Source organism: Cupressus sempervirens, chromosome 7 (genome assembly GCF_028749045.1).
Source record: "Cupressus sempervirens isolate cs-2001-9-10 chromosome 7, ASM2874904v1, whole genome shotgun sequence".
NCBI lineage: Eukaryota > Viridiplantae > Streptophyta > Pinopsida > Cupressales > Cupressaceae > Cupressus > Cupressus sempervirens.
Window position 1 is genome coordinate 900,081,281 of NC_143124.1, and position 25,210 is coordinate 900,106,490.

Sequence of the window (25,210 nt, forward strand, 5' to 3'; positions counted from 1 at the left end):
AGATGTGACCCCAAAGACACACTTTTTGGGATTTAGCATGAGATGATATTGGGCTAACCTATCAAAGACTTTCTCCAAGTCAGCAAGATGATCCATGAAGGTATGAGACTTGACCAAGATATCATCCACATAATCCTCCAAAATGCTATGGATAAGATCATGGAAAATGGTTGTCCTAGCTCTTTGATAGGTAGCCCCAGCATTCTTTAGGCCAAAAGGCATCATGTTGTAGCAAAAGGTTCCCCAAGGGGTAGTGAATGTTGTCTTATTCTGATCCTCTTCTGCAATCTTGATTTGATTGTACCCAAAAAATCCATCCATGAGGGACAAACTTTCATATCCAGCTGTAAGATCTACAATCATATCTATGATGGGCAAGGGAAAATCATCTTTTGGACAAGCTTTGTTAAGATCTCTAAAATCAGTGCAGATTATGATGTCATTGAAAGGTTTAGTGATAGGGACCATGTTGGAGATCCACTCTGAGTAGTCGATAGGTTGGATGACTTGAGCAGCTAACATTCTTTCTAATTTAGCTTTGATCAATAATGCCACCTTGGGGTGCATTTTTCTAAGCTTTTTTCTAACGGGCTTGATCTTCGGATCGACTACAAGATGATGAACTACAAGCTTTGGATCAAGCCTTGGCATGTCCTGATATGCCCATGCAAATCGACCAATGTTCTCTCTTAAGACCTCAAAGAGGAGGTCAGCTTGGTCTTGTGATAGGGATGTAGCAATGTGAACAAGCTTAGGGATCTCTGAAGAACCGATGTTGACTTCCCTAGTATCCTCAATTAGAATAGAAGATATCTCTAGTTGATTATCTTGAGGAGGTAATGCTAAATCCTCATGTTCTTCTTGTGGCTCTGGATTTCCTTGCTGAGGGGTTCTCTTCGCTACCTTAGCTAGTCTCAGATTCACCTTAGTTCCAGTTTTGGGTATATCGGAACTAGGTTGGGGATTTTCTCCAAAATAACCCTTGGGATCTAGCTTGTAGATATAGGAAAAATCTGGCTTTTTTTTCTTGTGAGGAGTTTTGGCTCCCATGAATCTCAGAAGTGCTTCCTCTGATGTGAACTCATCAATGTGTATGACGCTTGGTTGGTCCCAATCTATGAGTTGCGGATGGGCGAGTGGTAGGTCAATGAGGTGGATGGATAGTTCTTGGAGAACAGAGTCTCCAAGGGAGATTTGGTCTAGGATATCATCGTAGGCTCTCTTTTCAACTTCCTCAGAAATGTCTTTGATTTTGACAAGGTTGCAATGAAAGTTCAAAAAAGTGTGACCGTTCTCATTGGTGCCCCCAGTTGTGGGTATGCCAAAGCCAAGACCTGACTTCAATTCCCACTTGTGTGTGTCGATGGGGCATTGCATGCCTTTTTCTTCTAGTCCTAGACCACCACCTTGATAGTTCCATTTGTCAGTGATGAGCTTATGTTCTTGGGGATACTTCTGGCTAAAGTGATCAAGGCGTGCTTGATTTCTTTGAGGTGCATCCTTATGTAACCATTTGTTGATATCTAGAGTGAGCTCCTCATGAAGAGGGATTTTTGAGGATACAAAGGTTGTTGGGCCAAACTGTTTGTATCGAGGGGGTGGAATCTCCTTAGCTTTGTGATATGTTGGTCATCCATGGGCATGTGGATCAAGTGGGAGTGTCCTGACAGCAAATGCATCTGATAGACTATACTCTCCACAACCTTTGTTATTGATCTTCATAGTAGATAAGGTGGAGGTGAGGATGGTTTCTGCGTCATTACAAGTGTGGGATGAGCTAGCGATGGCTATGCCAATATCAATTCTAGGGAAATGGTTTGTATATGAAGCTTCAACCGCATTCCAGTAAGCAAAGGTTTCTGGATTGGCATGGATGGTTACCTTAGTGCCTTGATGTAGAAATTTGATGCATTGATGGTAAGTGGATGGAACGACTTTCATGGCATGAATCCATGGGCGACCGAGGAGGATGTTAAATGATAGGTTTAGATCAATAACATGGCAGAGTGTTTCTTGGATGACTGGCCCAACCTTGATTGACAGTAAAATAGTTCCTTCTGTGGTTCTTTCCAAGTTGTCATAAGCTTTGATGGTGATAACCTCACTGATGATATCTACTTTAGTATACCCAGCTTGTTTTATGAATTTTAGGGTGCAAATATTCAAGGCTGAGCCATTATCTATCATTACTCTTTTCACAAAAAAGTTGGATACCATGATGGCTATGCGAAGTGGAAGGGTGTGATCTGGCTCAACCACGGGTATGTCGGTGGGTTTGAATGATAGGGCGCATGAGGAGGATAGGTGTCCAATGAGATTATGAAAATTAGTAGTGTTGATATCTGAAGGGATATGTGATTCTATGAGAGCACTATCAAGGATGTTTTTGTACACAGGACTAGTGTAAAGAAGGTCTAAAATGGAGATTTGGGCTGGCATGTTCCCAAGGTGTTCCAAGATATTGTACTAGCTTTTTGATGGAGCTGATGGTGTTGGTGAAATGGGTGGGCCTGCAATGTTAAATTGGGCTCTTCGAGTGGTGACTACACACTCATTGTTTGGTCCTTGGATATTGATAACATTGACAGAAGGCTCTTTCTTGGATATACAACCTATAAGGCTACCATAGTCTATATAGGATGAAGTGTGGTCATTGTTCTTCCCATGCTGTTGGTTTGGCTGATGGTTGTTGGTGTTGTTGTTGTTGGTTTGGATAGGTGCTTTTCCAAGATTTTGATTGTTGTGAGGAGGAAAAGCATTTTGATAGATCTGTAATCCTGCATTGGGAGAGGTTTGGGCACCAACAGTGATTTCCTTCCGATCAATGAGGTCCTGCACATAGTCTTTCAGTTTCATGCATCTGAGGGTAGTGTGACCTTTTACCCTACGAAATTTGCAGTACTCATTGTCTTTGTACCATGCAGCTTTGGATTGGCTTGGGTCAATTTGTTGGGTAGGAGGAAATTTGATGAGGTTTTCCTTGACTACTTTCTCAAAAATGACATCCAATGGCTCACCAAGGGGTGTATAGTTTCTAGGTGTAGGTTGGAATCTGGGCTTTTGTCCTGTAGCTACATTGATGGCATTAGCTTGATTGCTAGACCCTTGGAAGTTGGGTCTTGGATTGTGGTTTTGATAGCTTTGGTTATTGTTTTGTTGGTAGTGGATAGCTTGTTGATTGTTTGGTTGATATGGTGGGTTGGACTGGTTGTGAGAAGGACCAACAATATTCACATGTCTGGTGTCAGTGACACCATCTATTGCAATGTGCTTGTTTTTGTTCCAATACCTAGACTTGTCATTGGAATGTGATTGGTTTTGGTTGGCTTCCTTGTAAATCTTGACCACACCATCTTTAATGAGTCCTTGCTCAATGATCATTCCTTTCTCTTTGATATCTTTATAGGTCTGCAAACAGTTCATGGTCATGTGGTGAGCCAAGCTGGGATGGGTATTATCAATAAAAATTTTCACCACATGGCATTCTGGCAAGGTGCAGGATATGCGGGTGGTAAAGGTTTGCCATCTTTGTAGGTATTCAGCAAGGCTTTCTCCACCTTTTTGCTTAGTGTGGACAAGGTCAACTATTGATAGCTCTGTTTCAACAAGATGGGCATATTGGGCTATGAATGCCTCAGATAATTCAGAAAAGCTTTTAATTGTGCCATAGGGGATTCTGTAAAACCATTCAATAGCTAGTCTAGTCAAGCTTTTGGGAAAAAGGTGCAAGAGGAAGACATCATTGTATGCTACATCCTGGTAGTACATGTAAAATTCTTTGATATGTGTGACAGGATCTCCTTTTCCTCTGAATTTGTCAAATTTGGGTACCTCAAAGTGTTTGGGAAATGGTGTCATGGTAATGGCTCTGTCAAACGGGTAAGGACACACATTCTCAAACTTGAATGTCTTTGGATCATTCCCTTCTTGGATGGCTTTCAGACCTATCTTCATTTGCTCCCATTCTGAATTGATAGGTGATGGCTGGGGTGCCCCCAATGTAGGAGTGCCTTGAGGTAGGTATGCGCTAGATGGGGCCACTGAATATGGATGGTTGTGAGGGATTTTATGATAGGGATTGTACATTGTTTAGGCAGCTGCATGGTGGACGACAGGTTGTTGAGGGGGAGGTGGTGCATAGTGCTGCATGTGCTGTGACACTTGCTATTGATATGGGATTGAGGAACATAAGTTGGTTGTGGGATAAATGAATGGCTTTGTGGAGGTAAGGTGTAAGATGGTTGTGAAGCTTGGGGAAAGGATCCAGGGGCTTGTAGGGTTTGACAAAGGTATGTGGGCTGTGCCCCCATTTGGGATGGTACCTGCAAATAATTGGTGGTTGGCTGGATTGGTGGATTACCTCCTAGAAGTGGCATTGAAAAGTAGTTGGTAATAGGAGGTAATGGATTAGTTGGTGGTGGAGGTGGTGGGAATTGAAAGCTTGGGAATGGAATTGATCAGGTTTGATAGCTTGGTGGTTGGATTTGAAAGCTTGGTAGAGTGGTGGCGGGAGCTGGGGTTACTTGGGAGCTTGGTAGAAAATTGGTAGTAGCTTGTGGGGTTTGATAGCTTTGTGGAGTGAGGGTAGTAGCTTGTGGATTTGTGGCTGATGGCGCTGAGCTCCCAAGACCTAATGGAAATGATGGGATTGTGCTTTGGGATGTAGTGAAAAAGCTGGGGGTGATGAAAAATTGATTACTTAGCCCCATGGGTGGCAACCCTGTTGTATATTGTTGAGGTTGGCCAAAGATACTAGAACTAATTTGGGAGATGGGTGGATTTGGAAGGCTAGGTTGGGGAGCAGTAGCAACAATAGTGAAGGGGGTGAATGGTGAGGTGTTCTGGGTAAAGGGGGTTTGGATCAGAGAGGTATGAACCAAGGATGGAGTGGTGGTGGCTGGGTTGGCTTGCGGTATGGAAATTTCAACTTGGGTGGATGATGGTATGTTTGGGTCTGTTGGATCATATGGATTGGCTGGAGGCTCTTCTTTTGGCATATATTGAGGATAATTTGGATCATAAGAGCCTATGGGTGGTGGCAGCTACCCAAACAATGGGTGAGATGGATCTGATAATGGAGGGGGTCTTCCAAAGTCAAAGGTTCTTACATTGTCCCTTCAAAAATTAGCCATGATTGTCTCTTTGTTCTTGTCTATAATGGCATTTACCAATACTACATTTCCTGGTTGATTCATGAAACCTTCAATGTCAGTAGGTGATGGCATAGCTTTCTCTGGGCTAAAGGATGGCTGAGTGCTCAAGGGGGGTGAGGCTGTTCGATCCAAATGGTAGGGCTCCACTGTTTCTTTCTTCTTGGCTAAGTGAGTGATGGGTGGCATGAAGATGCAGAATGTTCCTAGGGATGAGATGCAATAAATGCTGATGGATGCAAAAAAAAGGGGGGGGGAGGATTTTCTATGCAAATGATTTCCTAGGTTGAGGCAAAGCTATATGACAAAACCTAAGGAGGATTGGGTTAGGGATTCTAACTTCAAAGATATGTTGCCAAAGCACAAAAGGTTTGCTTTCCTATGTGCAAGCTTGGTGGTGATTGTGTCAACTTAAGGATAGACTGATGATCCTTTAGGAAGAAGACGAGATTGACCACTTGTGGATCCCAACCTTTAGCTCAAGGTGATGAGGGATGCCAAGTGACAAAGCTAGATTACCCTAGACAAAGCTCTGTCAAAGGGATAACCTTGGTGAGATTGGTGGATTTGAAAGATTTTAGGAATGGCAAACTTTTGGCAAGGTGACAACAAATTTTGAAGGCTTGGATGTGAAGATTTTGGATTGCTGGCTGGATGGTTTGGTCCTAAATGAGATGAATGAGCTAATAATTCTTAAGGGGATAACCTAAAATGGCTGGCTTTTCTACAAAGATGACTCTAAAGTGAAGCTTATCCAAGAAGATGTGGAGAAACAAGAGGGTCTAATCATAGAAATCATGCCTAGTTGGTAAGGCATAAGCAAGATTAACTCCTAGATTTTGGCTAAATTTGATGGTGTGCTCTAACCAAGCCTCTTGAAGGGCTTCGTCCATAGTTTTGTCCTCTATTTTGTGGAGTTTGGCAATTCGAGGACTTGGTGTTAGTTCTTTTCTCTTGGCTGAAAGTTCTTTGTATGCCTAAGATAGCTTGAGTTTAACTTTGTGGAACTTCTGTTTGGGTTTAGGTTGCTCTAACATGAATTCTTGAATCTGCTTGGCTTTGAGAGACCTTGGTTACTTTGCTTCAACTTGTTCAACTTCTAGAATAGGCAGTGACTACGCTAAGTGTGCCCTAAGCTAGGATTGACCAAGTTTGGAAAACATGCATTCAATAAGTAAAAGACCAAGCAATAGATAGAAACAACCAGATAGAAGTTTTGATTCCCAGAATGTGATACTTGTGCCAAGGAGTGTGTGTTTTACAAAAGTTTTGATCAGTCACTTCAAACACATTAATATCCTAGATGGTTGTCTACAAGGCTGACAGTTGGTTTAGCTAGGGAGTCCTCGATATACCCAAAGGTACATGAGGTCCAAATCCGTAGATAAAACCAAAAATATGTCACACAACTGAGAGGAGTGGTAACCCACTTCTCCTCTTTCACTTCTCAAGGGTATAAAGTTCCTTGAGGCTTAGCCCGAGTGACAAAAATCTTGATTCCAAGAGAGGTGTCTTTGGATTCACCTCTCGATCTTTATACTCCATTGGAATGCTAGAGTTGAGGTCGTCCCAAGGGGTGATTATTAGATTGTGGTGACTGATCAGGAAAGTATTGTACATACTTCATAAATAGTATAAAAGGTAGCTAACATATTATGGCCGACATATGGTCGACATGTTATAACCCTAAAGCGGTTTAATACTTGTGTAAAAGGGCTTAGGGTTGGGTATTTTTCATAATGTTGTGATATGAAATTGGTTCTTGTGGCGGTATTGAGCTGTAAGGGATTACGGATTGTAATCAGGTTGTAATCACTGGATTGTAATAAGATCGGACTTGCTGTTTGGTGGACGTAGCCCAGGGATTGGGTGAACCATGTTAAATCTTGGTGCCTTGTTTTCATTTCTACGTGTTCTATTATTTTTCTGTTATTGGTTATATTTGCATGTAGTTTTTATTTCTGTCCGTGGTTTATCCTAATAGTGATGAGATCCCCAAGCAGGCCTCCTAAAAAGAAACAAGGTTTTGGATCCTAATCTTATGCACCCAAGATGGCCTCGAAAGAGGACAAGGGGAGAGAAGACTTGGATGACCTTGGGCTAAAAAACATGCTTGTTCTTTTACCAACTGACTCTTATGTGTGTTGATCTAGACTTTGCAAGCACTCATGTTTAAGAGACAATGTTCAATTCCAACTTGAAGCGCCAACAAAATAAAATTGAGCGAAGAATGAATACAAGAAGAAGAGTTAGGGTCAACAAAAAAGTAAACCCGTGTGCCCGGAGGCCCTCCATGTCAAGTATCGATTAATTTCCTTTTAAAGCATTCAAGAGTTGGTGTGATTTTGTTTTAAAGCCCAAAGCAAAGATGTGTGAGACTTGATTTGTCAAGTGCGTGCCCGGAGGCCCTCCATGTCAATAGTTGTTCAATTTTAGTGCCCAAACTTGAAGTGTGATTGATTTAATCTAGAGTTTTGATCATTTAAAAATTTTGATAAAGTTAAAGCAAACATTCAAAGACCGAGTGAGTGAGTTAGATTGTGGAACATTTAACACATTTTTCAAGTAGACCCATCCCCATAAATGACACTGAGATTGCAACCAATGGTTGAATTGATGGGTGATTAGAAAAGAGGTGAGTCCAAGGAACTACTCAAATTGATTTTTGCAAATTTGTATTTAACTTAACAAAGTTTCTTAAATGTCCAAAAATCAAACTTTACCTAGATTGCATGTGGAAAAGAGATTTGTTTTGTTCAATTTTAGAAGCTCCAAATGAAGTGTTTGATATTGTAATGGTTAATTGATCCTTGGCATTCAATATTGGATTTGTTGTTTTTAATCATGCATTTAAAGAAAATTTGATTTTAATCCATGGCATTCAAGAGTGTGTTTTTGAGCAACATTCATTCAATAGAAAATGTGTTTAACCATTCAAGTTCATTCCATGAAAAACCTAAAAAACACGATTAGTCACCCAAAAAGTTGCTCCAACCTGCAATAAGACAAAAAAGAAATTGATTAGTCACCAAAATCTTCAAAAAAGGAAAGCTTAACTATGGGAAAAATTTTTTAAAATTTTTTTGCTATTTTTTCTATGCTTAAAATGGTCTAAATCCTACGAAACCACTAAAAGTCAAATTTTGATTTATACTCTTTTTTTTAAAAAAAACTACAAAGTGCAAAAATAAAGATTTTAAAGCAAAAGTGCAATAGTGATAGGCGAAGATGACAGTTCATCAGGCGTAGACGCTAGACTACGGAGATGCTGATCTATGGAGACGCTAATCTATAGAGACGACAGAGGAAGAGGCAGAGATGATAGTTTGTTTGCTGGTAGTAGCGGAGATGACAGTTTGTTTGCTGGCGGTAGCAGAGACGATAGTTTGACTAATAGCGGCAACGGAGACAACAGAGTGGATATTGAATAAGAAAATGGCCAGTGGAAATGATGGTTAGAGGCGGAGACGACGATAAAAGCCTGGCAGAGACGCTGAAACACGAAGATGTTGATCTGTGCAGATGATATAATTCACTTCGGAGATGATAGTCAACCAGTCGGAGACGTCGATCTGCGGAGACGACACTGCACAGAATTTGGTTTAAAACACGCGATTTTCTTCAAAAAAATTTTGGAATTTGATTTTTGAAGCTTCATTTTTTCTCCCTAATGCTTCCTTTAACCTGCAAGAACAAGGTTAAACCCTACAACTCACTCAAATGACAAGAAACATTAGATTATTAGCAAAAAACAATATATAGATAGAAATAGAAGATTAAATGACCCATAGTGGGGTCCCACCGGGCGTGCCAAAATGTATATGACAAATATGTTAGCAAGTAATACTAATCTATTAAAAAACAAAAGCATTAACTAGCATATAAACCATAACATAAATGAGAGACTAAAGAGGAAACCCTAATTGGAAATGTGAGCCAAATGAATGGACTCTCCCAATAGGATTTAGCTCTTTGCTTGGTAGATGGGTCTAAGGATTGGGATGTATGCTCAAGGTTCCCAAAAACTGGCTTCAATGAAGATGGAAAATGGCAAATTGGTAGCTTTGTGAGCTCTCAATTTGACATTATAAGGGTATGGTTGATGGCTTTTGGCTCTCAAAAGGGCATTATAACTTTAGCTCGAAGATTGTGATGATATGGCTTGGGAGGGGATTCAATTTATAGGCTAAGGGCTTGAGGGATGGAGGTCTAAGATGCAAGGAGAGATGAAAGCTTAAGGAGGGCTAGGATGCACTCAAAGAGGAGCACATGATTGTGCTTGTTTAGCACCAATCAGGGAGTGACACATGTCACAAGGTGAGTGGATGGAGGAAAGGGGAAGGATGAGTCAACAAAGGAGGCTCAAAGGATAATATCTTCATAAAGACCCTTCATTATGGCTTGTAAGAGCTTGTAAGAGCATTCACTGTTGGGTGGTTGGGATATTTTGGAGGGAGTTGAGATTGTTGACTTTCCTTGGTTTAAGAAAGTCTTAAGCTTACTTAGGGAATGTGACAACATTAGGGGGTGGATTAGGCTTGGGTTTAGGATTAGATTAGGGATGTTAGAGATTTTCAAGTGGATGGCATTCATGAGGGTGGGTGAGTTAGTGGCTAAGCTTGGTTAGAATGGGTGGATGGGGTGGATTAGGCTAAAAAGAGGGATTTAGGATAGGTTAGGGGTTATTATATTTGAGGGTTTTATTTATCAAATAGATTTATTTAATAAATGAGGATTTTGGAATTAGATAGAAGAATAGGATTTAATTGATAAATAATAGGTTATTTGATTTATCAATTAGGACTATAGATGATTAATTAAATTAATCAGCTAGGGGATGGCAAAGGATTAATTGAATAGGAATTTAATTAATGATGCCTTTAGAGATAGCTAAATAAGATTACCGAAGCGGTGTAATCATATTTAGGTGTCTACAACATGAACCTAGAACACTTACTCTAAGGGCTAAACACTCTTAACATGGAAGTGCTTACATTTTAAGATGATACAATTATATTAATAAACTTGAGGATTACTTTGATCTTGAAGATGTTGAGGATCTATAAAGATTTAGGCTAATACATAATAAGCCGAAGGATCATATTTCCATATGGTGGAAATAATTGTAGAGGGATAGGGAATAGAATGGTGAACTTAAGATCACTAGATAGAGAGTTATTTTTTCTAGACCTAAGGCTAAGTTCACACAAGAGGATTACAAATTGGAATTATTTAAGAGATAGAAGAATATAAAATAGAAAGATCATATAGTTAAAGAGTATACCAAGGAGTTCTAGAAGATGACAATCAAATTTGGAAATTAGGAGTCATCTAAGAAAAAGGCAACTAGATATGTTAATGATATGAGACTTATATAAAGTTCAAGATGAGTTGAGTATGTTGAGAACTAGTACAATTGAGGATTCTTAATAGTATGCTTTGAAGGAAGAAGATAAGTTGAAGAGAGTACAAGCTATCCTTAGGGTTAGGGAGAATAGTTGGTTGACAAAGGTAAGGATAAAATGGTGATTGAAGAGGAACCTAAACAAAATATTAGTGGAAGTAGTGGAAAAAATGGAAAATTCAAAGGTACTTGTTTCAAATGTGAGAATTTTTGGCATAGGTATTTACAATATTGTTTGGTAGGTACTAGCAAAGGAAAGTAGAACCTAGTGATATATGAGGAACAAATGGAGAAAGATAAACTTGTTGAAAAAGAAGTTGCACCTGAGATGGGAGAATATCTAAGGTTTAGAAGAGTCATGTTAAGTGATAAGGAATCAAAGTCCATGCGGTGAAAGAGATTTTTCCTAACCATTTGTACGTCTACTAGAAAATATTGCAAAGTGATAATGGATGATGGAACTATAAATAACCTTTTATATGAAGAAATCCTAAAAAAGTTAGGATTCAAAAGACTCAAACATCCTTATCCTTGTGGGATTATTTTGTTTCAAAATAATCATATAGTTGAAGTGAAAGAATGGTGTAGGGTTAATTTTGACATAGGCTCATAACAAGATGAGACATAATTATGTGATTTAGTTAACATGAGTGCTTTCCATGTTTTGTTAGGTAGACCTTGTTAGTTTGATGTTTTCTTCTCCTTTCAAAATGTCTTCTATGAGAAGGTGGATGGGGTGGCTATGGGTTCTCCCCTCTCCCCCATTATCATCAACCTCTACACGGATCATTTCAAGGAAATGGCCCTCCATTCCTTTCCCCTCAAACCCATAAAGTGGAAATGATATGTTCACTTTGACACATGTAGGAAATATGTGACTATGTGACTAATAATTTTAGTCATGCCACTTAAAATTTTAGTCATGTGACTAAAACTAATCATATTCCACTATTTCTTTAAAATTTACATTTTTAGGGGAGTAAATAAGTGACTAATTTGATCACTAGGTAAAACCACAAGTTCAACCAAATGTATATGACTAAATAGACTACCAAAAAAAAAAACTAAATAAGTGATTGCAAAAGAAGTCACTAATAATTAGTCACCTAAACATAGGGGACTAAATAGACTACCAAATAAACAACTTAATAAGTAATAGGATAATAAGTCAGTAATTAGTCATGTGTACCTTTTCTCATCGCTTTCTCTAAGGTGTATTTATTAATAGATTAGGTTTTTTTTAATCTCCTTAATGATTAGGAATTGTTACAAATATTTTAAGTGTGGCGATATATTTATATTGTGTTTAATATAAACACGTTATTGCTTCCACTTCAAATATGCTTGTATGCTTATTATTTCCCCCTTATAATATTCCAAATATATCTATAACACAAAGAATAAAATAACTTTAGACTTTCATAGATAATTGGCACATTTTGTATTTCTTCTTTTGATTTCTTTGATATTTAGGAGAGTCCTTAAGTTTGAAAAAAAATAGTACATTTCTTTTTTGAAGAATGCAAAGATTTGATGTTGACCTTGTCATGGCATGAAACATTCAAACACATGGCATGTGGTATCATTAGAGGATGAGGAAAGTCAATGATTGTATGCTTTAGGCATGTATTGAACCTCCTCACACAAGATCAACTTTCACCCCTTATTTATTGCAACCAATACATGAATGATTGTAATAATGCTCATAATTACTAGGGTTAGACTAAAAAATGAAGTGAAGATACTTAGAAATTACCCAACAATAGTCCTAAAGAATATACACTCTTATTAATCTCCTCTAAATGAATTTTCCACCTCTTAGGGATATAAGTATGCAACAAAAATATGAATTTTGGATATAAATTAGATTAGAGACACTTAAACCATTATGAATAAGGTGAAGCTCCTGAAGGCTTTAGTTTGAGAAACGACTGTAGTCTCAATACCTTGAATCATATGGCATCATCTCCAAACCAAGGTGAAAGGGTCCAGGCAATTGGCAAGGTGAAATCACAATACTTCACATGTGGATCAATAATATATTAGCACAAGGGTGCATCAAGATGCCAATTAGTTGAAGGGATGTTTCTTCCCTACAATATTAATTAATCCTAGTGAGAATTCACATGTACAAGTTATTTATTAGTAGGGTTTACCTTCTAATTTGTCTCATTTAGATGAAAAAATCATTAAGAAGAAGACATTGTCTCAAGAAGTTGTTACAAATTTAAACATGAATGGTTCATTCATCCACAAGTGTTACCTCATGTTCTTTCTGATAATGTTCTATAAACACATCCCACAAATTCCTTATTTATAATGTAGTCATAGCAATATATTACCCATCATAATAAACGATAATCAATCATATGAATATATTTGATAATATAATTAGTCACTCAAATATATCTAATAAATTATTATTAATCCTTTATATTAATATTTGATAGTATGCATTCTCATGAAATATGGGTTGTTTTGAACTACTACTCATGAAATGTGGGTCCATCAATTTGACTCAAAAAGTTTACAATTAAATCGAAATAACAATATCATAATTTGACTTCTTGTAGAAAATACCTTATAGTTAAAATATAAAAATGTTAAATAAATTAAAATTTTAAAATTAAAGATAAATGACTATTCAAAAGTTAAAGAATATAAATGTGAAAATTTAAAAACTATAGTTAGAAATTAATAATTGAAAACTTATAGTTAAATTATTGATAGTTTATTAATAACTAAAAATATAATTAACAACATTAAATAATGTTAATTGTTCTTTGAAATATGTAAGGTTTAATTCCATGCAATTGGTATACATTTGGAGTAGTTTTTTATCAAATCAAATTTTGTTGTACAAATTGGAGGGAACTAAAATTATTGCCCCTTTGGTTATGCCGATATACATTTTTTGTATTTTTTGTTTGTGGAAAGCCCATTCTGAAGCCTCATAGAGAAATTGAAACTAGACCTTCATCCAGTAGAGTTTTGGGCAAGTTTTGGAGAGGCAGAGGAGCAAGACAAACAAGGGGTGCCAAAGAACCGTTGAATAAAATGAATAGATAGAGATTGTTGAGGTAGATGGGTAAAGTGGCCTTTTTCTATCTTTTTGATGGCCCTCACATAATCTTTTGAAATAGAAGGGAAATATAACATCTTTTGTAGTTATTTTATTGTGCAGTCTATTCAGGTCACACAATCTAGTGGCTATATTGAAAGGGGTGGTGCCAAAAGTTCCTTTGAAATTTTGTTTTTCTTATTTTGTAATGTCACAGTTAAGAGAATAGGGTTCTCTATCTATATAAATAATAGCTATGTAAATAAGTGGCTATTGGTAGTAGGAATCTATCAATACATTTTTTTGGGTACATAAAACCATATATAGCCAATATGTTCCTTGAAAGTGACACATTTTCCTTATACATAAAACCCCATATGGGCAGTCTTTTAACTATTATTTCCTCTCTGCTCTGAGATCACTTCATGTACACTTACAATGTAAACCTATAATACAATCCTAAAACCATACACATATATAAAATAACAATTATCGAAAGAAAAATAGAAAAAATCTACTAAAAATTTATAGAAACCCTTAATTGATTTTTTGGATATCGAAGAGTTAATTGAAAAAGACTCCTACATAAGGGCATAAATTATATGGTGGGTGCATATTGATCACACTCTAGGTTTGGCCATGAAAATTGAGTGATTAAGAATATGCAAGCTGAATTTTCTTCCCTTCTCCCTTACATCAACCTTGAATTTCCCAGGTGAGGGATAGAGCTCAAAGTTGTGAACCTTCCTACCAATGGACAAGGTCAAAATGGGAAGAGCTGTGATGATTCCTGGGAAACTTATCCTACCAACACCAAGTGGTATCTATATTAAATCATTTCTAATTTCTTCAATCTTTCCAACCAAGAACCTTTTAGAAATAAACTAATCAGGTTTATTCCACCATTCAGGATTATTTGCAAGCCATTACTATTTGACCAGGATTCTACTCTCAATTGGAATGTCATAACCATAGATCTTATAGCATGATAAAGGTTAATGTCAAAACTAAAAATGGAATTTCCATATGTAATCTCAAGCTTTCCTTAATTATAGCTTGAAGGTAGTGTTAGTCTAAAAATGGTTTTGACACTTGAGTGCCAACACACTTAACCACTTTCCACATTGAAGTTGAGTACACTATGTATGTTGAGCCACAACGTCTGCTGAGTTAGGAAATTCATCAAGTGCCAAGTGATCTTCAAGTGCCAAGCAGTCTTCAGATGCCGAGTGAAGATCAGGTGCTAAGTGAGTACACGTGTCGAGCATGATCTAAGTACCGAGCATTATTCAGGTGCCAAATCTTAAATAATGCTGAGCAAGATAGGAGCATACACAGAAGCCAAGTTACAGAAGGTGCCAAGCATTAGGAAGTAGTAAGTGCCGAGTAACTCAGAATCAACATATGAGTTTGAAACTTCACAAACTCAGATGTAAACCATTTTCATAGCTGACATAAGACAAATCTCGAAAGATTTAAGTGATAAGATCAAATCATTTATATTTCCTATGCAATCTACATGCAGCCAATAAGAAAATTGGAGAGGGCATGCAACCAATAAGAGATGTGCAAGGAATAAGCAAAAATTAGAGATTAAATATGGATTGTAGATCCATACCTAACCCTAAGTCTTCGAGTGTCTTTATAAGGAAGATGAAATGACATTGAAAAAAAAAAAAGGTGTATAAGGAAGACTAATATAAGAGAAAAGAGAATTAGATCATAGAGGATCAAGTGCCTGTATTCAACAATCAAACGATTGTAAGCCATCGGGTTTATTATACCTAATACTCTTTAGTCATTTTAGTAGAAAGGAAATCCTATGATGATAGGTTAGCTTAGCAGCTATTTTATAAATCCTTTAACTAGGTGACTAAATCCTTTGACAGGGTGACACTTCATGTAAAGTGTTTGTAAATCCTTTAATCAGGTCATTATTGATACAGTGTAAAGCCTTTGATAGGTTAGACCATCAAAAGTGGTCAAAAATTATTACTGTAGTGATTTTGTGGGTATCATCCCTACCCCAGTTTTACCTTCTTATTTCTAGAGGGTTTCTGGGTTACCAAATCTTAAGTGTTATGTGGTGATGCATATTGGTTTCTTATAATTGCTTAATATTTATATGCATGCATGTTTGTTTCAAAAATATGTTATTAAGGATTTGAAATGGTTGAAAGGCTAGTACTTTCGATTCACCCCCCCCCCCCCCCCCACCCCCTCCTCTCAGAAGCATTCTTTCCAATAATTTATTTGAACAATTGGTATCAGAGCTGAGTTTCTCTCAAAGAAAAGCCTAACAGCTTGAAGGAAAAGATCTAAGGATGGAAGTTTTCAAACTTGGAAAGATCATTGAAAACCAAGTGATAGATGTGCATCTCGCTCTACAAAAGGTAGAGGAAACTAGAGTGGAATTAAGAAAATCTTTAAAAAGAAGAAAGGAGATAGCCATAGCTGAAAATGACATACACTACAAAGAGATTGATGCCACACAAGTGTTTGCCAATGGAGACATTGATGAATTTGATGCAACAATAGCAGAACTGATGGAGAAAAACAAAGCTCAAGAAAATGAGATAAGATCTCTCAAGATGGAACATAAATCATAGGCCATAATGTTATGCGAAATCACTGAACAAAAGAAAAGAGCAATTGAGGATAAAGTCATGATGGAAGATGACAAAAGAAATCTTGCAAACAGACTAGAAGAAAAATGTACTGAATTAACAAGGATCTCAAACATGTAGATGGATACACTTGCTCAAATGATGAACCTTCACCATGAACTTAATATGAAAGATATTGAGATCTCTACTCTGAGGATGTAGAATGAACAATTACAGAATGAATTGAACAGAGAAAAGGAGATAGCAGAGAATCTCAAGAAGTCAAGAAAAGCCATAAAGTACTTTGAACAGTTGTTGAAATTCCCAAGATCAACCCATGATACATCAAGACTTGGATAAAACAGCACTGAAGTTGGTGAATCATCAAAGAGTGTTGAGCAAAGAAGTGAAAAAGGTAAGGATTTTAAACCCACTTGTCATTACTGTAATAAAAAGGGACATACTACTAATATTTGCAGAAGTAGAAGAATCAATCATCCAAACACACATAAAAGCAAGAGTTACTGTCACAAGTGCAAAATGTAAGGACATATGACACAAGATTGTAGATCCAAAATCCCAAGAACACAAAGATTTGATGGACATTGTCATAATTGCAAGAAATATGAAGATAGGTCATTTGAATATAGATCAAAGCCCATGTGGACATCAAATCAACCAGCAAAAGGGAACGAAAGCCACTACCATTGGGATTATAACACAAGGTATAGTTGTCACTATTGTTAGTAATATGGACATATACCCCAGAATTGCATAAGAACGCATTTCAAGGTAAACTATAAAAGATGGTTGAGAAAAACCACATGCTTCAGTTGCTTCAAAACTAGTCATACCAGCACGAACTATCCTACAAGGTCCAAAGCACCAAATACTGAAGCCAACAAACAAAAAGAAATGATTGATGTCATAAGAGGACAAATGAATCAGACTTGGAAGAAGAAAGATGAATGCAGTACATCAAGCAAAAGGGTCACTTCAACTAACGGGTCAAGTGATCATACTTCATCAAACTAAGCATAAGGGAGATATATGGGACTGATATACAAAGTTATATCATACATCAGTCCCAAGACAGAGAAGCACTGAAAAGAAGAATTAAGCATAAGATAAGATGCTAAGACTAAAATTCGAACAATGATGCCAAGTCATCTTTAGTTGTCGAGTAAAACTACTTTAGATGCCGAGTTATCAACAAAGTAAGTAGATTTCGAGTAATCATAGCTACCGAGTGGATGCCAGGTTGAAAAACATTTGGAAGCTGAGTGACAGGTGTAGGTACTAAAATGCATTAAATGCAAAAGTTTCTTCTATCATTAAAAGTAAAATTCGATTCATTCTTAAGCCATTCAAATGAAGAATGATTACTTTGAGCACGTCTAAGCGATTTTCAAGCTTTCAACCAGTGATTTGCAGCAATTTAACACCTACCCAAGCACTCTAAGTATCTATCTAGGTATTTCCTTCAAGTGCCGAGTTTGACAATTTGAGAAGCTTTAAATCATTAAAACCCTAGTTCAAATATAAATGGCATCAAGCTCAAAAATGACCCAAGAGAAAATGAGCCATGAGATTCAACTTGCTAGCAATGAAGTTAAGCAACCTGAGTTTAGACCTATACCAGAGGTTGCATACAAAAATGATCCCGCTAGTGCCCTATCCGCCATCCCTGAAAAAGTTGTTATGGTTCAGGATGTGCGAAAATGCTATAATTGTAAAATAGGAGCCATAGGAGATTTAGAAATCTTTAATGCCTATGACAAACTCTGTGATAATGGTATTCTAAAAGATGGGTTTTATGTCATAGAAAAGAAGGGTTTAACCAAAGCCCTAGTTTTTCCAATCGTATTAAAAAATGAGTAGATACACATTATACTTAGTAGAATCCATGATGGATCATTCTAGTTAGAACAAGGGCAAGTCAAGATTACTAAGAAGATGGTTCATAGGGTTATTGGCTTTCCAACCCTAGATCGGCCAAAGACCTTGAGAAGCGAAAAGAAGGAAATAATTGAGAAAAACACAAGAGCAAAGTGTAATAATAGAGGCATGACTATAGACACCACAACTGATCCCCTTTTAGATTTTTCTGTAAGGATCATATCACATAAGTTTTACCAATCTAGCAGGTTAAATAGTGTACCCTGCATAATAGTAGATGTGGCACATAAACTTGTAAAGAAAGATCACACTTATGATCTTGTAGAACTCTTGTTGCAACAGATCAATGAAAATATTGGAGCTATTAGAAAATCCAAGGGAGCACAATACAAATTTGGTTTAGTGTTGATTTGTATGTTCTTCTATGTAATGAAGGAATTCCCTTCATTTGGCAAACTCAACTACAGTCAAAATAAAACAATTGTTGATCAAATTAATGATTTCATTGCACAAATGGGAGATAGCTTTGATGATCAAATATCTATCTATTTTTAGGATTTCAAAAATGCAATGAAGAACAGAATGAGAATACCAATCTCACTAGTAGAAAAGCATATAAATGACATATGTTTTCTTGTTGATATTGATTACACCTATATTCAAGCAGTCCTTCCTAGAACAAGATGGCTTAGACCATTAGGATACGAGCTTGATGTTGACCAAGCTTCTGCAGCCATCACAGCTTTACTTGCAGAGGAAATGGACAAAACTACTAAGGCATTTGGAATATATGACACTATAAAATCAAGAATTGTTATAGAACTCGAGACAACCTCAGTAGTAAAGAAAAAGGACACGTTGGTAAAGAAGATAAAGAAGAAATTTGGTGTTGGAGAATCAAGTGCAGTAGGTGAAGAAGAATAGATTAGTGAAGGAGAAGAAGAAGGTGAGCTAGAACAAGAGCCACTTGAATTGCCTCAAAGTCAAGGTGAAAAGAAAGATGAGAGTGCCGAGGAAACAAAAACCAAGGAAGCACCCATCAGAGGCAGAGTCATCAAAAGGAAAACAAAGACACCTCTTGCTTCTCATCCCTCACCAAAGAAAGCTAACTTGCAAATGCCAAAGAAGCCAACAACCAGAGGTACAACAAGGGCCTCTACCCAAAAGGCTAAAAAGGAAGCCACAAAGAAAAAAAACACAAAGGCATAGAAAGAGCGAAAGAAAAGAAAAAGATATGTGGCCCAACCTAATACTAATGAAGAAGATCAGACTGAAGAGGTAAGTCCTCCTAAATCATCAATTGATATATTATGTAAGAAGATTAGGAATGGAGACTTAAATGAAATGAAAAAAGATTGATTTCAATAAGTTTAGTAAAGAGGAACAAAATAGCATAGAAGAATTAGTCTATGCATTAATGGCATAGTTCAAGTATACACCTCTTGAACTAGATGGACAATTGCCAAAGGAATTATCTAAAACTATAGAAGATAGATGGAATTTCTACCTAATGATGGAGAAAGAGATGAGGGAATCAACCCTAGCAAACCTACTGCCTGATTTAACAAAAGAATAGGTAACTCAAGTAGTCAAAAGGCATAACAAAATGTTTACACCTAAATATAGGGCATTCTCCATCCTACAAAAAAAAGTTGAAGAAGTTGTGCAAAGAACAACAAGAGTTTGGAAAAACTTGTACAAGACGTTTGAAGATGTTCTTGAAGAGATATACAAAGAGGAAGCTACTGCTAAACCTGAAGAAAGAAGGAAGAGGAGAGAAGAGAAAATAGAAGAAGAGAAAAAGGTTGAAGAAGAGGAAAATAAGAAAGAAAGAGAGGAGGAAAGAAAAGATGAAGACAAAGTAACTGATGAACAACAAAGTGTGCAGGGCACACATCTTTCACCTCCTAGCTCACCTCACTCACCTACCACACCTGCAAAAATCATAAAGATTAAGGATTTTGTTGACACTACATGTCAAAACATCAATCCATTAACTACAACAAATCTTACTAAGATCCTTGACCAAAAAAATCTGCAAGCACAATTGTGTATAAGTCCCATAATGGTCAGTGTGGACAATCTTCAAAAGTCAGTAGATAAACTCAAAGAAGTCAAGGTGCCATCACAAAAACCACCTCAAACCATTCAAACTACTAGGCTTACATTTCTACCACCTCCGTCACCACCAAGATTAGTCACTCAAACTTATCAGGAGCTAAGTGCAACAACAGATGTAATCATAGGGACAATAGTTTAGACAGTGAGTACTCCTCTAGCAGTAGTGACACAACAAGAATAAGACAATCAAGAAGAAAAGGATAAGGAAGAAACTCAAAATAAAGAGGAGTCTACAATATAAACTTTGATTGAATTACCAAAAACAACAACTCCCACCAAACCCATTCATGAGCAGAGTACTGAAAAGATAACCTTACATGTTAGTACACCAAGTTCAGGTTCTACAAGGGTAGCCAGGACCATCCATTATGGTATTCTTGAGCTTGATGAAGAAATCAAAATACCCTATTATGATTCAAGCACTCTAAATGAGGAAAAGATGAATGAAATACAGAATGCATTGGATCAGAGGAGGAGACAAGAGGCAATGAGAAAAGACTACAAATACAAGCAGACACTGAATGAAATAAAAGATATATTCATGGATGCTTTTAGTCTTCAACCTCCAGATGCAAATAGGCCAATACTTGAGCAATTATCTGATATTGTTGACCAAGTAAATAATGAAGACCATGATACTAATCTAAAACTATTGGAATGGTTAAAAAAGAAGTTTATAGGCAAAGTCAACTAGAAAATAGCTAATAACATAATTTTGGGATAGGTTGACCTAGTCAAGAAATTGGAAAATGTAAAAAGTGTATTAGGGAACATATTTTCCCTTTACAACAAGTTGTGTGATTTTTCCAAGTTCACACACGAAATAAATCAAAAAATTTTGAACCTTGAGAGTAAATTAAAACTCTCTAGCACACAACAACCCTCAGATCCTGTATAGAGTGAAAAGCAATTTGCTCATACATTACACACTCAGAGGGAATTAGGTGCATTATTAGCAGAAGAGGCCACTATCAAATAAAATTTGATGCAAATTCAAGCCTCTATTACTCCTCACTTAGAAGTATTGCACAAGGAGCAAATGTATGCAGAAATAGTCCTGAAGAAGGATCCCAATATTTCTACACATGAAGGACTTGTTGATCTCATAGCAGAGCTTATAATACAACAAAAGTCATTGGATATTGCCTTAAATAATTGGGATGCAACTCTTCAAATACTCCTTGAGGTAAACAAGACATTTTTGGCCAAACATGGCATTCTATTTAGGACCCTTTGACATAAGTATCAAAAAGGGGGAGATAATATTGTGAAGATATATTAAAGAGAACATTAGGCATAATGGCACAAGACATTGGCATGATAAACTCAGGGGGAGTTATAAGAGTTATAATAATTTTGAGGTATATATTGTAAGTTACAAATTTTTGATAAACCTCTGTATACATACCAAGCAGATCAAAAAATGTACTCATAAGATCAGATAAATATTGCTTAGTTAAGTGTTTTTGACACTCATGTCAAAAGGGGGAGATTGTTAGTCTAAAAATGGTTTTGACACTTGAGTGTCAACACACTTAACCACTTTCCACATTGAAGTTGAGTACACTATTTATGCCGAGCCACAACGTGTGCTGAGTCAGGAAATTCATCAGGTGCCAAGTGATCTTCAGGTGCTGAGCCGTCTTTAGGTGTTGAGTGAAGATCAGGTACCAAGTGAGTACAGGTTCTGAGTATGATCTAAGTACCAAGCATTATTGAGGTGTCGAGTCTTAAACAATGCGGAGCAAGATAGGAGCATATACAGAAGCCAAGTTACAGAAGGTGTCGAACATTAGGAAGCAGTAAGTGTTGAGTAACTCAAAATCAACATATGATTTTGAAACTTCACAAACTTAGATGTAAACCATTTTCATAGCTGACATAAGACAAATCTTGAAATATTTAAGTGATAAGATCAAATCATTTATATTTCCTATGCAATCTACATGCAACCAATAAGAAAAATGGAGAAGGCATGTAACCAATAAGAGATGTGCAAGGAATAAGCAAAAATTAGAGATTAAATATGGATCGTAGATCCATACCTAACCCTAAGTCTTCAAGTGTCTTTATAAGGAAGATGAAATCACATTGAAAAAAAAAAAAAGGTGTATAAGGAAGACTAATATTAGAGAAAAGAGAATCAGATCACAGAGGATCAAGATCAGAAAGAGCAGATCAAGTGCCTGTATTCAGCAATTGAACGATTGTAAGCCATCAGGTTTATTATACCTAATACTCTTTAGTCATTGTATTAGAAAGGAAATCCTATGATGATAGGTTAGCTTAGCAGCTATTTTATAGATCCTTTAACTAGGTGACTAAATCCTTTGACAGGGTGACACTTCATGTAAAGTGTTTGTAAATCATTTAATCAAGTCACTATTGATACAGTGTAAAGCCTTTGATAGGGAAGGCCTTTAATAGGGTAGACCATCAAAAGTGGTTAAACATTATTACTGCAGTGATTTTGTGGGTATCATCCCCACCCCAATTTTACCTTCTTATTTCTAGAGGGTTTCTGGGTTACCAAATCTTAAGTGTTATGTGGTGATGCATATTGGTTTCTTATGATTGCTTAATATTTATATGCATGCATGTTCATTTCAAAAATATGGTATTAAGTATTTGAAATGGTTGAAAGGCTAGTACTTCTAATTCACCCCCACCCCCCCCTCTCAGAAGCATTCTTTCCAATAATTTATTCCAACAGGTAGGGAAAGTTAATAGTGCTTGGCTCTGTAATTGGAACACCAAGGCCAAGAGTAGTATCAAACTCATCTTGAATCTTTTGTTGAATTTTAGTGTGGTTTGCAACCTTTTTGAATCCACATTCCATAGACTATAGAGTAATCTTAATTATGGTAATGTTGACATTCTCTACAATGTACAATACATTATCCTCATTGATTTCAACTTTGTCCTTGGTGTGAAAGATATGACCAATTAAAACCTTCTTAGTCATGCTCACAAGACCATTAGTGTTTTCCAATTTCTTTTATTCCTGAATAAAGTAATCCATAAACAAGGACATACTCCTTTCTTTAACCTCCTTACAAATCTTAAGGTATCCTCTAAGAAAAAGATTAAGAATACCAATAAAATCTCCATAATTATAGTCAAAGTTCTACATTAGGCAGTTGCTCTCCCCATTAAACGCCTTAAGATTCAAAAATAGAGGATCATCCATACTCTCATACTGTCTATCAAACATCATCTTATACATAATATTATACATCATTAGCTGAAGGTGATGATGAATCACAATTCTTGTATTGCTGGACTCTTGTTGCTTATTAATATCCACCATAACATGTGCAATCTCATTCTCCCAAGAAAATATGTATTGTTGAAAAAATTTATTAGTAAAGAAAGGAAGTGTAATGATTCTCCTCATCTTTCTCCAATGCTCTCCATAGAAAATGAATGCTATATCTTTCTCTTTTCTAGTAAAAAACATCAAAAACCATGTTGCGAGTTTCATACCCAAACTCAACACAATGAGTGTGCAGAACCTCCTTGGCCAAATTTAGGGAAGAAACAACCACCAAAATACTTTGGTCCATTTTCATCAAAACTTTTTCCCTATACTTCATATTTTCCCCAACTTGGAACCAATTTCCAAAAATAGGCAATGCTAGAGGATCATGGCAACTACAATTTCTTTGATCTTAGCTTAGATATCAAGATGTCACCCACCACCAATGCAAAAAAAGCCACTAACCCCTAAAAAACTCTATCCCTACACTAAAAAAAGAAAAATTACAATGTTTTTTTATATTTAACTTGAATCCACAACATTGGTATGCTACCATTAATAGATTGATCATCTATTTATAGGGAAAGATTGGTCTATGAAAAGCATAGATGAAACTATTTTGAGCCTGGCCAGTTGATGCCCTTCACTTTCCCACATACTCGGCTACTCCCTCTACCAACCCCTAATAATAACAAAGATTATTTTATTGCATGTCATGCCCCTGCCAACAAGAGTATTAATGACAAAAAAGCCATAAGGCTCACCATATCTACTTGATAAAGCTCACTTGAGTAGTGATGTGATTTAATTATCAAGACAGGTAACATAGGATATATGTTTCATGTCAATTGATTTACTTTTCTTAATAGTTATATACCTATAAAAGTGGTGACAATGATTTTGGTTGATTCTTGGTTTTATTGTGTTCATTTTTGCTAAGCATCCCTTGACGAGAAATTGATGTGTGTATTGGTCTTTTCACATAACTAAGCTCTCCATGTCACAACCTTACCTTTAAGATAGGATGCATGCTTAATAGTTAAAGTTTGGATATTTCAAGGGCCCACTAAGTAGAATAACCTAAGCAATGAAATAAAAAAATAAAATTAAACAAGGTTTGACTTCAAGTAAAGGTACCAATTTGTTTATGTTTCAAAATTTAATCTATATACACAAGAATACATGATTTCCATGTATCTTGCCCATAGATAGATTGTACCAGGCTTATTAAATGTCTAATTTAATAAAATAAGTTCACTATTTTCTATTTTGTACTACTTGAAATTTAGATTTATAAAACTATACTTTTGATTATGTTAGAGGTTTTCCATTAAGCATTCTAGAATTCATGAAATATTTGTGGAAGCATCTGACATCAAGAACACTTCCAATGAGGTTTACAAGCACAATTTTGGGCATTCTCCATGCCAGGTTTTCCTTTGTCTTTTATGAAAAAAATGGTTTGTATTTCGTGTTTATGGAGTTGGTTGAAAGAAATAGTGGTTTGGTTGATTGTTTCCTTTAGTTGAACTAGTATGGGGTTGGCTTCTTAGCATTATCATTAAAAAATGTGATTTGACTTGTTGAGATGATTCAGCTAGAGCTCTTTAACCTACAGAAGACTTGAAAAAGTCATAGTAAAATTCCTATGAAAAGATGACACAAGTTTTTTGATATCATATGACAAAAAGTAAAAACAAAGAAAAGAAC

At 36.4% G+C, this 25,210-nt stretch overlaps 1 pseudogene; it reads right to left on the reverse strand.

The window, feature by feature from the left end:
* Nucleotides 1-14,235: 14,235 nt before the first annotated feature.
* LOC149550403 (trans-cinnamate 4-monooxygenase pseudogene) overlaps nt 14,236-25,210 on the reverse strand; it is a 41,361-nt pseudogene continuing 30,386 nt past the window's right edge.